At 42.4% G+C, this 15,157-nt stretch overlaps 1 long non-coding RNA gene across 1 annotated transcript; it reads right to left on the reverse strand.

Annotated features, from left to right (window-relative positions):
• Positions 1-5,652: 5,652 nt before the first annotated feature.
• LOC149980724 (uncharacterized) lies at positions 5,653-6,181 on the reverse strand. Its single transcript, XR_016483031.1, has 2 exons — positions 6,043-6,181; positions 5,653-5,928 (listed from the first exon to the last, which is right to left on the reverse strand). It is a non-coding gene; the product is annotated as an uncharacterized LOC149980724 (long non-coding RNA).
• Positions 6,182-15,157: the final 8,976 nt, after the last annotated feature.

Below are 15,157 nucleotides of genomic sequence, written 5' to 3' on the forward strand. Positions count from 1 at the left end.
GAGTCATCATGTCAGGTATTCCTGGGGCATGGTCCTAGGGCTCAGGTCCTCCGGGAGAGAGAAAGAGAGAAGGAGAGAATTAGAGAACGCACACTTAGATTCACACAGGACACCGAATAGGACAGGAGAAGTACTCCAGATATAACAAACCTACCCTAGCCCCCCGACACATAAACTACTGCAGCATAAATACTGGAGGCTGAGACAGGAGGGGTCAGGAGACACTGTGGCCCACTCCGAGGACACCCCCGGACAGGGCCAAACAGGAAGGATATAACCCCACCCACTTTGCCAAAGCACAGCCCCAACACCACTAGAGGGACATCTTCAACCACCAACTTACCATCCTGAGACAAGGCTGAGAGTGACTCAACCCACTCAGGTGACGCACCCCCTCCAGGGACGGCATGAGAGAGCCCCAGTAAAGCCAGAGACTCAGCCCTATAGTACTAATACAACTACACATACAGCCCTAAATTACTAATACAACTACACACACAGCCCCATACTGCTAATACAACTACACACACAGCCCCATACTACTAATACAACTACACACACAGCCCCATACTGCTAATACAACTACACACACAGCCCCATACTACTAATACAACGACACACACAGCTCCATACTACTAATACAACTACATATACTACTAATACAACTACACACACAGCCCCATACTACTAATACAACGACACACACAGCCCCATACTACTAATACAACTACATATACTACTAATACAACTACACACACAGCCCTATACTACTAATACAACTACACATACAGCCCTAAATTACTAATACAACTACACACACAGCCCCATACTGCTAATACAACTACACACACAGCCCCATACTACTAATACAACGACACACACAGCCCCATACTACTAATACAACTACACACACAGCCCCATACTGCTAATACAACTACACACACAGCCCCATACTACTAATACAACGACACACACAGCCCCATACTACTAATACAACTACACATACAGCCCCATACTACTAATACAACTACACACACAGCCCCATACTACTAATACAACTACACACACAGCCCTATACAACTAATACAACTACACACACAGCCCTATTTCTAATACAACTACACATTCAGCCCTATAATAATAACACAACTACTCAAACAGTCCTACTACTAATATCAAATCAAAAATCAAATGTATTTATATAGCCCTTCGTACATCATTTGATATTTCAAAGTGCTGTACAGAAACCCAGCCTAAAACCCCAAACAATGCAGGTGTAAAACAATACAACAACAACACACACAGCCCTATACTAATAACACAACTACACACACAGCCCCATACTACTAATACAACTACACATACAGCCCTATACTACTAATACAACTACACATACAGCCCCATACTACTAATACAACTACACATACAGCCCTATACTACTAATACAACTACATACACTACTAATACAACTACACATACTACTAATACAACTAAAAATATAGCCCTATACTACTAATACAACTACACATACAGCCCTATACTACTAAGACAACTACACATACAGCCCTATACTACTAATACAACTACACATACTACTAATACAACTACACATACAGCCCTATACTACTAATACAACTACACATACAGCCCTAAATTACTAATACAACTACACACACAGCCCCATACTGCTAATACCACTACACACACAGCCCCATACTACTAATACAACTACACACACAGCCCCATACTACTAATACAACTACATATACTACTAATACAACTACACACACAGCCCTAAATTACTAATACAACTACACACACAGCCCCATACTACCAATACAACTACACACACAGCCCTATACTACTAATACAACGACACACACAGCCCCATACTACTAATACAACTACACATACAGCCCTATACTACTAATACAACTACACACACAGCCCTATACTACCAATACAACTACACATACTACTAATACAACTACACATACAGCCCTATACTACCAATACAACTACACACACAGCCCTATACTACCAATACAACTACACATACAGCCCCATACTACTAATACAACGACACACACAGCCCTACTACTAATACAACTACACACACAGCCCTATTTCTAATACAACTACACATACAGCCCTATAATAATAACACAACTACTCAAACAGTCCTACTACTAATATCAAATCAAAAATCAAATGTATTTATATAGCCCTTCGTACATCATTTGATATTTCAAAGTGCTGTACAGAAACCCAGCCTAAAACCCCAAACAATGCAGGTGTAGAAGCACAGTGGCTAGGAAAACCTCCCTAGAAAGGCCAAAACCTAGGAAGAAACCTAGAGAGGAACCAGGCTATGAGGGGTGGTCAGTCCTCTTCTGGCTGTGCCGGGTGGAGATTATAACAGAACATGGCCAAGATGTTCAAATGTTCATAAATGACCAGCATGGTCAAATAATAATTATCACAGTAGTTGTCGAGGGTGCAGCAAGTCAGCACCTCAGGAGTTAATGTCAGTTGGCTTTTCATAGCCGATCATTCAGAGTATCTCTACCGCTCCTGCTGTCTCTAGAGAGTTGAAAACAGCAGGTCTGGGACAGGTAGCACGTCCGGTGAACAGGTCAGGGTTCCATAGCCGCAGGCAGAACAGTTTAAACTGGAGCAGCAGCACGACCAGGTGGACTGGGGACAGCAAGGAGTCATCATGCTAGGTAGTCCTGAGGCATGGTCCTAGGGCTCAGGTCCTCCGAGAGAGAGAAAGAAAGAGAGAAAGAGATAATTAGAGAGAGCATACTTAAATTAACGCAGGACACCGGATAAGACAGGAGAAGTACTCCAGATATAACAAACTGACCCTAGCCCCCCGACACATAAACTACTGCAGCATAAATACTGGAGGCTGAGACAGGAGGGGTCAGGAGACACTGTGGCCCCATCCGATGATACCCCCGGACAGGGCCGAACAGGAAGGTTATAACCCCACCCACTTTGCCAAAGCACAGCCCCCACAACACTAGAGGGACATCTTCAACCACCAACTTACCATCCTGAAATAATGCAGAGTTTCGCCCACAAAGAGGGGGGGGGGCACCAACCCAGTAATACAACTACGCACACAGCCCTACTAATAATACAACTACACATTCAGACCTACTACAAATATAACTACATATAAAGCTATATACTAATAACACAACTACACATACTACTGTTGCTACTAATTGTACATTAACAACATAGTAATACAGTTTTATCAACTAATCAACTACTCAACTAATCAACTACTCAACTAATCAACACTTCCTTTCAAAAACAATTGTCTTCTTGATCCCGTTAGCGGGATCATTTCCGTCAACATCCGCTGAATTGCAGCGGTCCAAATTCAAATTAAATTACTAAAAATATTTCATTTTCATGAAATCACAAGTGCAATATCGCAAAACACAGCTTAGCTTGTTGTTAATCTGACGTGTCAGATTTCAATAAAGCTTTTCGGCGAAAGCATTCCAAGCGTTTATGTAAGGACATCTCTCTCAGTAGACAAAATATTACAAACAGCTAGCAGCCAAGTAGATTGGTCACGAAAGTCAGAAAATCAATAAAATGAATCGCTTACCTTTGATGATCTTCGGATGTTTGCACTCACGAGACTCCCAGTTACACAATAAATGTTCCTTTTGTTACATAAAGATTATTTTTAAATCCAAAAAAACTCAATTTGGTTGGCGCGTTATGTTCAGAAATCCACAGGCTCGAGCAGGTCATGACAGGCAGACGGAAATTCCAAATAGTATCCGTAAAGTTCGTAGAAACATGTCAAACGTTTTTATAATCAATCCTCAGGTTGTTTTTACAATAAATAATTGATAATATTTCAACCGGACTGTAGCTTTTTCAATAGGAGAGAAAAGGTACGAGATACAATCTGCTCGCGCATGCAAAACTCTGAGGGCACCCAGCCATCCACTGAGGCGATGTGATCTTTCTCGCTCATTTTTCAGAATAAAAGCCTGAAACTATGTCTAAAGACTGTTCAGACCATGTGGAAGCCATAGGGAAAGGAATCTGGTTGATATCCCTTTAAATGGAGGGAAGGCATGCAATGGAACAGGGAGCTTTCAAAATAGAAGGCACTTCCTCTTTGGATTTCTCTCAGGTTTTCACCTGCAATATCAGTTCTGTTATACTTACAGACAATATTTTGACCGTTTTGGAAACTGTAGAGTGTTTTCTATCCTAATCTGATTCTAGTTTCTGGGCCTGAGAAATAGGCAGTTTCATTTGGGTTCATCCAAACATCAAAACACTGCCCCCTATACTCAACAGGTTAAAATAACATCAAATTGATCAGAAATACAGTGTAGACGTTGTTAGTGTTGTAAATAACTATTGTAGCTGGAAACAGCTGATTTTTTTTATGGAATATCTACATAGGAGTAGAGAGGCCCATATTCAGCAACCATCACTCCTGTGTTCCAATGGCACGTTGTGTTAGCTAATCCAAGTTTATCATTTTGAAAGGCTAATTGATCAATTGAAAACCCTTTTGCAATTATGTTAGCACACCTGTCCTTCTTTAGACTAGTTGAGTATCTGGAGCATCAGCATTTGTGAGTTCAATTATAGGCTCAAAATAACCAGAAACAAATAACTTTCTTCTGAAACTCGTCGGTCTATTCTTGTTCTGAGAAATGAAGGCTATTCCATGTGAGAAATTGACAAGAAACTTAAGATCTCGTACAATGCTGTGTACTACTCCCATCACAGAACAGCGCAAACTGGCTCTAACCAGAATAGAAAGAGGAGTGGGAGGCCCCGGTGCACAACTGATCAAGAAGACAAGTAACATTAGAGTGTCTAGTTTGAGAAACAGACACCTCACAAGTCCTCAACCAGCTTCATTAAACAGTACCTGCAAAACACCAGTCTCAAAGTCAACAGTGAAGAGGCGACCCCGAGATGCTGGCAGTCATTTACAACATTAATCTACACTGTATTTCTGATCAGTGTGATGTTTTTTATTGCAATTCTATCAACTGTATTTCTACAATTAATTTCCACGAGGAGAAAGGAAAACCAGTGTGCTAATCTACTACAGACTCTCTGAGTTGGCTGTAATATAATAATAGCTGTAGACGAGGCTCCAGCTGAAATATCAACTTCTCTTCATTCATTCTAATACATACTATTTTACCGGTGTTGCTTACCTCTCCACGCTGCTCCTCTCCTCCTTTCTGTCAACTATACCGTTCAACTATTCTGTCATTGAATACCAGCAACAGTTGTGTGTGTGTGTGTGTGTGTGTGTGTTTGTGTGAGTGTTTTTAGGACTGATGAATGACCACCAGGTGGCAGTATTTGCTCATAGAACCACTAATGTTCAGTACATTATACCATTAACCCTGACCCCATTCTAAATCTAACTTACATCCTATAGGATATCTGACACGATTTTACAGGTGTACGAAATGTGTGTAAAGCAATTTTAAAACATGAATCAATATTCTTTCAGCCCCTCATTGACCTTTAAACATGAAGATGGTAGTGATGATGATGATGATGATGATGATGATTAATTGGTCATCTCTGATTTGACTTTGAAAATGTAGAAAATAATGACGATAACCAAACGTGTTACAAAAAGTGAAAAACTGTTTAAAGTTTATTTTACCAAAGATGTTATTTACTTCACACTACAGAGTTTAATAGTTGGATCCAGCTGGTGTTTTGTTTTGTATAAGTGACCACTGAACAAAAGGTAACATTTCAGATGGTGCCTTTATTTAAAACAATCTCATATGCTTTAGAGAGCTTCTCCAACGTCGTCTCTCCCAAAATGTGGACATCAGCGCTTTCTGGAACACAGGAAGGGACGTTTGTACCAGCAAGGGGCATCGTTCTGACCGCGAGAAGCTGGGAACGAGAGAAACACAGAGAGGTAGATAATTCCCTTTAAGATGTATTTTACTACAATCCAAATGTTTGATGTATATTGAGCAGGAGACTAGTCTGGTGACAGGATTGTACCTCCATAGTTCATCTCCATGCAATGCTCCCGGCTGTTCGTGTTGTCTTTCACAACAAAGTGGTCAGAGTTAGAGGGTTGACCCGGGGCCCAGTTCTGGTAGTTAAACCTGGACCCGTCGCTCCACAGCCAGAGACCCTCCTATGAGAGCACACAGGACGATGCATCACTAGCAGACAGTAAACACTATATATACACACTGTAGTTACTGTCTTTAAAGAGGCAATCTGGGAATTGGGTAAAAAGCTGAGGGATGGGCCTGGAGAAATGTAACCACTCAGATTCCTAGACAGAGTTATGGATACCATGACTGACCATCTATGTGATAAGCATGAGACTGACCATCTATGTGATAAGCATGAGACTGACCATCTATGTGATAAGCATGAGACTGACCATCTATGAGATAAGCATGATGTAACCATGGCTTGAAGCTAGACAGTGTTTGTAATATTAGGTAAGAAGCTTTGAAAACAAACGGATCTGTGGGTTAAACCAGGCCTTTATAGGTTCTATTCATAAAGAATCAATGCATCCTATATGTTTTCAGGAGTGTTGAACAGACGGTGCTTCTGACCTTGATGGCGTCATTGGCTCCTATCCAGGTACGCTGGACTTTCCTGGTACTATTCCTGATGACAGACTGAAGGAAACGATACTGGGGAAGGCTGTGCACTGATGCCAGGTTACCTCCTAGGAGCAAACATTTCCTCTGGAGAGAGACAGAGGGGAGAAAGAGAGATGAGAGGGGGAGTGGTGAGAGAAAGGAGAGTGAGAGAGAGAAAGAGACAGAGAGGGGAGAGAGAGAGAGAGAGAGAGAGAGAGAGAGAGAGAGAGAGAGACAGAGAGAGAGAGACAGAGAGACAGAGACAGAGAGATAGAGACAGAGAGACAGAGACAGAGAGATAATACAGATCTTAGAATCATCTATTAAAGACTACCAGAACCCACTGGATTATCCAATTACATTGAATGAGTTACAGGACAAAATAAAAACCCTCCAACCCAAAAAGGCCTGTGGTGTTGATGGTATCCTCAATGAAATGATCAAATATACAGACAACAAATTCCAATTGGCTATACTAAAACTCTTTAACATCATACTTAGCTCTGGCATCTTCCCCAATATTTGGAACCAAGGACTGATCACCCCAATCCACAAAAGTGGAGACAAATTTGACCCCAATAACTACCGTGGAATATGTGTCAACAGTAACCTTGGGAAAATCCTCTGCATTATTATTAACAGCAGACTCGTACATTTCCTCAATGAAAACAATGTACTGAGCAAATGTCAAATTGGCTTTTTACCAAATTACCGTACAACAGACCATGTATTCACCCTGCACACCCTAATTGACAACCAAACAAACCAAAACAAAGGCAAAGTCTTCTCATGCTTTGTTGATTTCAAAAAAGCCTTCGACTCAATCTGGCATGAGGGTCTGCTATACAAACTGATGGAAAGTGGTGTTGGGGGTAAAACATACGACATTATAAAATCCATGTACACAAACAACAAGTGTGCGGTTAAAATTGGCAAAAAACACACACATTTCTTCACACAGGGTCGTGGGGTTAGACAGGGATGCAGTTTAAGCCCCACCCTCTTCAACATATATATCAACGAATTGGCGCGGGCACTAGAAAAGTCTGCAGCACCCGGCCTCCCCCTGCTAGAATCCGAAGTCAAATGTCTGCTGTTTGCCGATGATCTGGTGCTTCTGTCACCAACCAAGGAGGGCCTACAGCAGCACCTAGATCTTATGCACAGATTCTGTCAGACCTGGGCCCTGACAGTAAATCTCAGTAAGACCAAAATAATGGTGTTCCAAAAAAGGTCCAGTCACCAGGACCACAAATACAAATTCAATCTAGACACTGTTGCCCTAGAGCACACAAAAAACTATACATACCTTGGCCTAAACATCAGCGCCACAGGTAACTTCCACAAAGCTGTGAACGATCTGAGAGACAAGGCAAGAAGGGCATTCTATGCCATCAAAAGAAACATAAATTTCAACATACCAATTAGGATTTGGCTAAAAATACTTGAATCAGTCATAGAGCCCATTGCCCTTTATGGTTGTGAGGTCTGGGGTCCGCTCACCAACCAAGACTTCACAAAATGGGACAAACACCAAATTGAGACTCTGCACGCAGAATTCTGCAAAAATATCCTCCGTGTACAACGTAGAACACCAAATAATGCATGCAGAGCAGAATTAGGCCGATACCCACTAATTATCAAAATCCAGAAAAGAGCCGTTAAATTCTACAACCACCTAAAAGGAAGTGATTCACAAACCTTCCATAACAAAGCCATCACCTACAGAGAGATGAACCTGGAGAAGAGTCCCCTAAGCAAGCTGGTCCTGGGGCTCTGTTCACAAACACAAACACACCCTACAGAGCCCCAGGACAACAGCACAATTAGACCCAACCAAATCATGAGAAAACAAAAAGATAATTACTTGACACATTGGAAAGAATTAACAAAAAAACAGAGCAAACTAGAATGCTATTTGGCCCTAAACAGAGAGTACACAGCGGCAGAATACCTGACCACTGTGACTGACCCAAAATTAAGGAAAGCTTTGACTATGTACAGACTCAGTGAGCATAGCCTTGCTATTGAGAAAGGCCGCCGTAGGCAGACATGGCTCTCAAGAGAAGACAGGCTATGTGCTCACTGCCCACAAAATGAGGTGGAAACTGAGCTGCACTTCCTAACCTCCTGCCCAATGTATGACCATATTAGAGAGACATATTTCCCTCAGATTACACAGATCCACAAAGAATTCGAAAACAAATCCAAATTTGAAAAACTCCCATATCTACTGGGTGAAATTCCACAGTGTGCCATCACAGCAGCAAGATTTGTGACCTGTTGCCACGAGAAAAGGGCAACCAGTGAAGAACACACACCATTGTAAATACAACCCATATTTATGCTTATTTATTTTATCTTGTGTCCTTTAACCATTTGTACATTGTTAAAACACTGTATATATATATATAATATGACATTTGTAATGTCTTTACTGTTTTGAAACCTCTGTATGTGTAATGTTTACTGTTAATTTTTGTTGTTTTTCACTTTATATTTTCACTTTGTATGTTGTCTACCTCACTTGCTTTGGCAATGTTAACACATGTTTCCCATGCCAATAAAGCCCTTGAATTGAATTGAATTGAATTGAATTGAGATAGAGACAGAGAGACAGAGAGACAGAGAGACAGAGAGAGAGACACAGAGGGGAGAAAGAAAGAGAGACAGAGAGATGAGAGGGGGAGTGGTGAGAGAAAGGAGAGTGAGAGAGAGAGAGAGAGAGAGAGAGAGAGAGAGAGAGAGAGGGGGGGGGGAGAGACGGAGAGAGAGAAACAGAGAGAGAGTGAGGGGTGGGGATAGAGGGGAGAGAGAGACAGAAAGAAAGAGACAGAGATACAGAGAGAAAGACAAAGAGAGGGGCGAGAGAGACAGACAGACAGACAGACAGACAGAGAAGGGAGAGAAGGGAGAGAAGGAAGAGAAGGGAGAGAAGGGAGAGAAGGGAGAGAAGGGAGAGAGAGAAAGAGAGATTAAACCTACAGAGTTGACTTACAGAGTCAACCTACAGAGTCAACTGCAACCCTGTACGACCCCCAGACAGGGATGGAAATAGCATCCCCTCTAGTCAACTATAGTGCTTTTCAGACCAGGCTTCTAGAAAATGTGTCCAACTAGCATAAGATGCAGGTAACATCATGCACACAGATCATCTCAATTTATGTACAGCAGACATCCAGGTACCTCTGCCTCTGGCCATGTGGTCATGATGGGGACGTAGTGATAGCAGTGTGTCGAATCGCTGGGCCAGCCAGGTGGGCAGGCTCTGCGATCACAGTCTGTAGGGGGGAGATATCACAATAAATAACATTATGAAATGGTTAGTTCCCACCACAAAATCAAATTAGTCAAAAGTAACGTTGTCTCTGCTAAAGAGGGAACCTTTAAATTTCAAACTGATCGAACCGGATTGAATAGAGATTCAGAACTATGAATCCACAACAGATCTATATAGAATTCTATTTTAGCGAATCTGACGGGAGCCCCAACCAGGAGCTCGGGGGTCCGGTGACTGTCGAGCCAAAACCTAGGTCACTGGGTGTTGGGTTAAGGTCGCGACAATAACATCAAATTGCATCTGATGAGTGTGAACAGGTCAACAAAACCTTCGGTCAGAATACCTCTGCTACCCCTTGCATCTCCCAGAGCAAAGACAGCGCTGAGAAGCAGAAGAGTGGTCAACATCGCCATGGGGATTGTCTCCTGGGGGGGGGGGGGGGACAGAAAGAGAGGGACAGAAATAAAGAGAGAGAGGGACAGAGAAAGAGGGGCAGAGAGAGAGACAGAGAGAGAGAGAGAGGGGCAGAGAGAGAGAGACCGAGAGAGAGAGACAGAGAGAGGGACAGAGAGAGAGACAGAGAGAGAGAGAGGGAGAGAGAGAGAGAGAGAGAGACAGAGAGAGGGACAGAGAGAGAGACAGAGAGAGAGAGAGAGAGAGAGAGAGGGAGAGAGAGAGAGAGAGAGAGAGAGAGAGAGAGAGAGAGAGAGAGAGAGAGAGAGAGAGAGAGAGAGAGAGAGAGAGAGAAAATTAGAGAGAGAGACAGAGAGAGGGGGACAGAGAGAGAGAGAGAGAGAGAGAGAGAGAGAGAGAGAGAGAGACCGAGAGAGAGAGACAGAGAGAGGGACAGAGAGAGAGACAGAGAGAGAGAGAGAGAGAGAGAGAGAGAGAGGGAGAGAGAGAGAGAGAGAGAGAGAGAGAGAGAGAGAGAGAGAGAGAGAGAGAGAGAGAGAGAGAGAAAATTAGAGAGAGAGACAGAGAGAGGGGGACAGAGAGAGAGGGACAGAGAGAGACAGACAGACAGACAGACAGACAGACGCCGTCAAGACACGTTCAGTGAGAAAACTCTGTCCTGGGGACCCCAATCTGTGAGTACATATTCATGTGTACTAGGCTAATCTACTGTAATTAGTATTCCTTGAATTCCTTAGCACAACAGTTCCTAAACTCTGTCCAAAACGTTCACCCATTTGTGTCCCTAGTACCGAGTTTCCCTATGTAGTGCACTACTTTTGACCAGAGCTACATATAACCAGGGCCCTTGTCTAAAGTAGTGCTCTACAAAGGGAAAATGGTTCTATTTGGGATGCACTCAAGTACAGTATTAGATGAACAGATGTTGAAATCTCACCTTCTGAAGTCTTTAGTTGTAGCTTCACTTCTTCAGAGATCTTCAAAAGTTTTCACTATTTTCTCTCTCTCTGTCCTGCCTGTGAGTTGACTTCTAGTCTCTCTCTCTCTCTCTCTCTCTCTCTCGCTCTGTCTGTCCTGCCTGTGAGTTGAGTTTTAGTCTCTCTCTCTCTGTCTGTCCTGCCTGTGAGTTGAGTTCTAGTCTCTCTCTCTCTCTCTCTCTCTGTCCTGCCTGTGAGTTGAGTTCTAGTCTCTCTCTCTGTCTGTCCTGCCTGTGAGTTGACTTCTAGTCTCTCTCTCTCTCTGTCTGTCCTGCCTGTGAGTTGACTTCTAGTCTCTCTCTCTCTCTCTCTGTCCTGCCTGTGAGTTGACTTCTAGTCTCCCTCTCTCTCTCTCTGTCTGTCCTGCCTGTGAGTTGAGTTCTAGTCTCTCTCTCTCTGTCTGTCCTGCCTGTGAGTTGACTTCTAGTCTCTCTCTCTCTCTCTCTCTCTCTCTCGCTCTGTCTGTCCTGCCTGTGAGTTGAGTTTTAGTCTCTCTCTCTCTGTCTGTCCTGCCTGTGAGTTGAGTTCTAGTCTCTCTCTCTCTCTCTCTGTCCTGCCTGTGAGTTGACTTCTAGTCTCCCTCTCTCTCTCTGTCCTGCCTGTGAGTTGACTTCTAGTCCCTCTCTCTCTCTGTCTGTCCTGCCTGTGAGTTGACTTCTAGTCTCTCTCTCTCTCTCTCTCTCTGTCCTGCCTCTGAGTTGAGTTCTTCCTCTCCCTCCTCTCCTTTTTAAGGACCCATCCAGTCAGACCCCTCCCTCTATTTTTCTATCTCTCTCTATCATCCTTTAACTTGAAATGGAATTTAAATTTAAACTTCCTGAATTGACTTTGTACCGGGAATATTTAAAACGAATAAAGTGCATAATAATTTTAGAGATTAAAACAATATTCATCATATTTAAATGTGTTACCTTTCTGTAATACACACGATTTCCACTCTTCTGTTTGGGACATTTGGGTTGATTTCCACTGTTCTGTTTGGGACATTTGGGTTGATTTCCACTGTTCTGTTTGGGACATTTGGGTTGATTTCCACTCTTCTGTCTGGGACATTTGGGTTGATTTCCACTCTTCTGTTTGGGACATTTGGGTTGATTTCCACTCTTCTGTCTGGGACATTTGGGTTGATTTCCACTGTTCTGTTTGGGACATTTGGGTTGATTTCCACTCTTCTGTTTGGGACATTTGGGTTTGATTTCCACTGTTCTGTTTGGGACATTTGGGTTTGATTTCCACTGTTCTGTTTGGGACATTTGGGTTGATTTCCACTGTTCTGTTTGGGACATTTGGGTTTGATTTCCACTCTTCTGTTTGGGACATTTGGGTTGATTTCCACTCTTCTGTTTGGGACATTTGGGTTGATTTCCACTGTTCTGTTTGGGACATTTGGGTTGATTTCCACTGTTCTGTTTGGGACATTTGGGTTGAAGGTCACTAGACTTGAATCAGAATGTTATGGGTTAAACTCCAATCTGTTGATAGTGATTGACGTCAGACTGGAAGGACCAAGGACAGAGGACCCTGATTATTATTGTATTATCAAAACAGCAGGCGGCAAATGAACTCACTGCTTTCTGTTTTGACTTTTTACAAGCAACTTTGTGAATAAATAGCTGTTTCTGGTGAATTGTAAATGGAAAACATGTCCACAACTCTCCTGATAATTTGGTCAATATATCCGAAACTCAACTGAAAAACCAACACTATGTATTACTTAAAACCTTTGGTCTAATGCTAACAGTTCAGAAAGTTACCTTTAACTCAATTTAAATGTCATAACCCACAAATCTATTTGTGTGCCCTTCACCTGTTACCCATCTGTAATTCAGCATGATCACCTGTAGCCCATCTGTTATTCAATATGATCACCTGTATCCCATCTGTCATTCAGCATGATCACCTGTATCCCATCTGTCATTCAGCATGATCACCTGTATCTCATCTGTAATTCATCATGATCACCTGTATCCCATTTGTTATTCAGCATGATCACCTGTATCCCATCTGTTATTCAGCATGATCACCTGTAGCCCATATGTTATTCAGCATGATTACCTGTATCCCATCTGTCATTCAGCATGATCACCTGTATCCCATCTGTTATTCAGCATGATCACCTGTATCCCATCTGTCATTCATCATGATCACCTGTATCCCATTTGTTATTCAGCATGATCACCTGTATCCCATCTGGTATTCAGCATGATCACCTGTAGCCCATATGTTATTCAGCATGATCACCTGTATCCCATCTGTCATTCAGCATGATCACCTGTAGCCCATATGTTATTCAACATGATCACCTGTATCCCATCTGTCATTCAGCATGATCACCTGTATCCCATCTATCATTCAGCATGATCACCTGTATCCCACCTGTTATTCATCATGATCACCTGTATCCCATCTGTTATTTATCATGATCACCTGTATCCCATCTGTCATTCAGCATGATCACCTGTATCCTATCTGTCATTCAATATGATCACCTGTATCCCACCTGTTATTCATCATGATCACCTGTATCCCATCTGTCATTCAGCATGATCACCTGTAGCCCATATGTCATTCAGCATGATCACCTGTAGCCCATATGTTATTCAGCATGATCACCTGTAGCCCATATGTTATTCAGCATTATCACCTGTATCCCATCTGTCATTCAGCATGATCACCTGTATCCCATCTGTTATTCAGCATGATCACCTGTATCCCATCTGTTATTCAGCATGATCACCTGTATCCCATCTGTCATTCAGCATGATAGTCTTTGACACAACTGTTATTCATCATGATCACCTGTATCCCATCTGTTATTCAGCATGATCACCTGTTACCCATTTCCAATCTGTTATTCATCCTGATCACCTGTATCCCATCTGTTATTCATCATGATCACCTGTAGCCCATCTGTTATTCAATATGATCACCTGTATCCCACCTGTTATTCATCATGATCACCTGTATCCCATCTGTTATTCATCATGATCACCTGTATCCCATCTGTTATTCAGCATGATCACCTGTATCCCATCTGTTATTCAGCATGATCACCTGTTATCCATTTCCAATCTGTTATTCATCCTGATCAACTGTATCCCATCTGTTATTCATCATGATCACCTGTAGCCCATCTGTTATTCATCATGATCACCTGTATCCCATCTGTTATTCGGCATGATCACTTGTAGCCGGTATGTTATTCATCATGATCACCTATAGCCGATCTGTTATTCATCATGATCACCTGTATCCAATCTGTTATTCATCCTGATCACCTGTATCCCATCTGTTATTCATCCTGATCACCTGTAGCCCATCTGTTATTCATCATGATCACCTGTATCCCATCTGTTATTCGGCATGATCACTTGTAGCCGGTCTGTTATTCATCATGATCACCTATAGCCGATCTGTTATTCATCATGATCACCTGTATCCAATCTGTTATTCAGCATGATCACCTGTATCCCATCTGTTATTCATCCTGATCACCTGTATCCCATCTGTTATTCAGCATGATCACTTGTAGCCGGTCTGTTATTCATCATGATCACCTATAGCCGATCTGTTATTCATCATGATCACCTGTTACCCATCTGTTATTCAGCATGATCACCTGTATCCCATCTGTTATTCAGCATGATCACCTGTATCCCATCTGTTATTCATCATGATCACCTGTATCCCATCTGTTATTCATCATGATCACCTGTATCCCATCTGTTATTCAGCATGATCACCTGTATCCCATCTGTTATTCATCATGATCACCTGTATCCCATCTGTTATTCATCATGATCACCTGTATCCCATCTGTTATTCATCATGATCACCTG

The sequence above is a fragment of the Oncorhynchus mykiss genome, chromosome 9, assembly GCF_057628025.1.
Source record: "Oncorhynchus mykiss isolate SJ-2025 chromosome 9, ASM5762802v1, whole genome shotgun sequence".
Classification (NCBI taxonomy): Eukaryota; Metazoa; Chordata; class Actinopteri; order Salmoniformes; family Salmonidae; genus Oncorhynchus; species Oncorhynchus mykiss.